General features: G+C 54.6%; 1 long non-coding RNA gene across 1 annotated transcript; it reads right to left on the reverse strand.

Annotated features, from left to right (window-relative positions):
- Positions 1–1,372: 1,372 nt before the first annotated feature.
- Positions 1,373–1,858, reverse strand: LOC112942590. Its single transcript, XR_003248410.1, has 2 exons — positions 1,732–1,858; positions 1,373–1,459 (listed from the first exon to the last, which is right to left on the reverse strand). It is a non-coding gene; the product is annotated as an uncharacterized LOC112942590 (long non-coding RNA).
- Between the last annotated feature and the right edge of the window lie 1,332 nt (positions 1,859–3,190).

The following is a 3,190-nucleotide window of genomic DNA, read 5'->3' on the forward strand; positions in this document are numbered from 1 at the left end:
CTTCAACCATTCAAACATYCCCTCCCCTTTCTCATCTTCTGGACTTGTATTTGTTTTCCTGCTTTTCCAATACAGGGTGAGAATAGATCTGACTCGATCCTGATATATGCAAGTCTTCAAGTCAACTCTTTCTGCAGCTCCTTTCCAGTTGCTGTCTCTATTTGAAATACGCCTCCTCYCTCTCATCCCTTACACAACAGGAAAGAAACTGTTAACCCAGACTAACAAAACTGGCAGAGAAAACACTGTGTGGGGATACTCAAAGGTGTTGACATGGTGTAAACACACACACAAAACCCACTAATCACACACAAAAGAGCAGAGTATTCAGAGGTAAGAATACAGAGGCAGAAAGCCCCTGTGCTGCACGGGGACTGGTCCAACAGCTCCTCTACAGGCCCAGGAACATGCACTGCTGAAGGAAGGAGTGGAGTAAAGCTGGCAACCCCCCCCCCCCCCAGCATCTTGCATCATTTGCCCAACAGCAGCACTCGGGCAAGGATTGCAGCTCTCAGTCATTGCAGGACTTCCATTGCGTGGGCAGAAGATACCACAGATGGCAACTGAAATAACTCACTAAAATAAAAGACTTCTCAGACACAGCAGGGAAAGAGATGCAGGTTAAAATTTAAAAAAAAAAAAGAAAAAGGAATTTTGGCACTCAAAACCATTCCTCTAAAAAGACTCGAGGAACAACACCTTTAAGCAAGGGCCAAGTTCAATTCTGACCTAACATCTCCATCAATGGAAGATGCAATGAAGAGCAAACAGCAACTCAAGGTTGTTCCTCTAACGCCAGCCTCAGGTAAATAAGCAGAGCTGCCCCCATGCTTGCTCACAGGCACCTCAGCAAGAGCTGTTACACTAATCCACTGCTGCCAATGCAAGACTGGGGCAGAAAGAGGGACTGCGTCAGTACTGTGGGAGAGAAGCCTGGGAGGRGGGCAAACACAGCAGCCGAAGCAGCTCAGAGAATTACAGTGATGTAAAGCTCTTCTTCAAAGAGTATTTATTTCTAGAGTGCCCAGGGAACATCATTATCCTAACTATTCTTCAAGACAAGTGAGGATGTCTGAACATCTCAGAGTAATACAGATCCTTTATAGTAGGGAACAGCACCAGGCAGAATCTGCACCCACGTACTTTAAGGCAGAGCATCCGAATGAGCCAGAACACAGCACCGCGCTGCGTTCACCTCGGCCCTCTCCCCACTCAACTTCAGCAGTTTCTACATCTCATTACTAGGTGCCTATTGAGATTCAGCAGAACACAGCCTGCATTAATTTACTTTGTGGAGCTTCTGCAAAAGTGAAAAGCAACAAAACAGGCAGGATTTCAGAGCCTTTTGGCTCCCCAYCACAGCTCACCTACCTCCTTCTCCCAGAAGAGTCCTCCAGGAGCTTGTGCCGAGGCAGCCTCTTCCCAGCCCTGCTATCTGCCACCAGCCTCCTCAGCAATGCTGCAAGAGAAACACTGAGGCCTGAAGAAATCATCTGTACCTGGAGACAACATTCATGTGCCCCCCAGCACCCTGCTAGCACTCACAGCTCACACAAGTGACCATCCCACACTCCTCTCCCACCTGCCAGGCAGGCTCCCTCCTCCCTGGAGCCAACCCTTTACCTCACCCTCCCTCAGCTGGGCTCCCACACAGCAGAGCAGCAGGAGCAGAGCTGCTCCTGCTGGAAGTGAGRCCAGAGGCTCCCCATCCTGCTCGGGCAGCACCCTCACCAGCCACAGCTCAGCTCCATGGGATGAGCAGCAGCACCTGGGGACTCAAAACAGGCTCCAGAGCAGCCTCAGGCAGTGTGAGAAGGAGAAACAACTGAGCACAAGGCTACAATGCAGAGCCAAGGTTCAGCCAGGAAACCAGACGCAGCTGCAACAACCCTGGACAAGAGCTAAGGTCCCTCACCTGAGCTTAAATGCAGCTCTGGGACACATGGGGGGTGGAAGCCCCAGGTGGTGCTGGTCAGGATCATTAAGGCCAATTAATGCTCACAGAATCTTGAGGGGTCCACAGCAGAGATTCCCTGCCCTGACTTTCCCGGATCCTGCCCCAACCCCTAGCTGATCATGTGGCTCAGATGTGTTTCCCTACCAGATCCCCTCACACTCTGAGCATCAGCCCTCTCCCTTCTCCTGACCATGTCCAAACACACTCATTCCAGGTCTGGTTTGTTTTTCATGTGTTTCTTCACTACCCTTGCTCTCACAGATCTCAGTTTAAGCAGTTTCAGCACCTTCCTAGAGCTGGTAAGTGAGATCCCTGCATTCCTATCCCATCTCTCTTCCCTTTGCCAGCGGGAGGGGAGGGTGATCCTGGCTGCAGGTGGAAGCTGAGCTCAGGTACTCATGTTCCCACACTTGAGAAAAGGGAGTACCTCCACTGAGGAACCCACATTTTTCAAACCCTCTCTCTCCCCCCTGCCAAAAAATAACAGCAACTCCCTCATGGACTAGTGGACTCATTTCCCCCATTTTTTTTTCCCTAACGGAGTCCTGGGCTGATCCGATTCTCATCTCCACGCTACTTTCTGGTTAAAAATATCTGACCTTGTGCAACTTCCCATCTCCTCCCTCTCGGCTCCGCCCGCCAAGCTCCAGCGAGGAGCAGGGGGGGTTGCCTGAACGCCCCCGCTGCCACGTGCSCGGGCCCCGCTGCCGCCCCACGAACACGTGTCCTATGAGGGGACCCGATCCACGCAGCGCCGCCCGAGGGCTCCCTGCGTCCCCCGCGCTTCGGGGGGCGGCGGGGGCGGGTTGCGGCGCGGCGACACGTGCGGCTGCCGAGACGCGGCTGCTCGCAGCCCCCGGCGGCGAGCGCGGCTCCGCGAGGAGCTTTTTATAGCAGCAGCAGCGCCGCCGCCGCCGCCGGGGGGGAGTCTCGCCTCCCGCACGCTACCTCCCGAGGGCGGCACTACAGCCAGACGGGGAGGAGGGGACGGGGGGGAAGGGTCTTGTTAACGTGTAGCTACAAGCACACGTCTAGCCGAACAGGCGGCATTAACCGGGAGGACTAAAAATAGCCMCGAAACCGCGGGACACCAAAACCTCCGATCTTTCCCCCCGCCCCCTCCTCTGTCAATCCCCCCTCGCCCCGCGATCGGCTCCGCGGCCCGTGAATGGGGCTGCCGGGACCTCCGATCTTTCCCCCCGCCCCCTCCTCTGTCAATCCCCCCTCGCCCCG

Source organism: Nothoprocta perdicaria, unplaced genomic scaffold (assembly GCF_003342845.1).
Source record: "Nothoprocta perdicaria isolate Ctin4 unplaced genomic scaffold, notPer1 scaffold_13, whole genome shotgun sequence".
NCBI classification, from domain to species: Eukaryota; Metazoa; Chordata; class Aves; order Tinamiformes; family Tinamidae; genus Nothoprocta; species Nothoprocta perdicaria.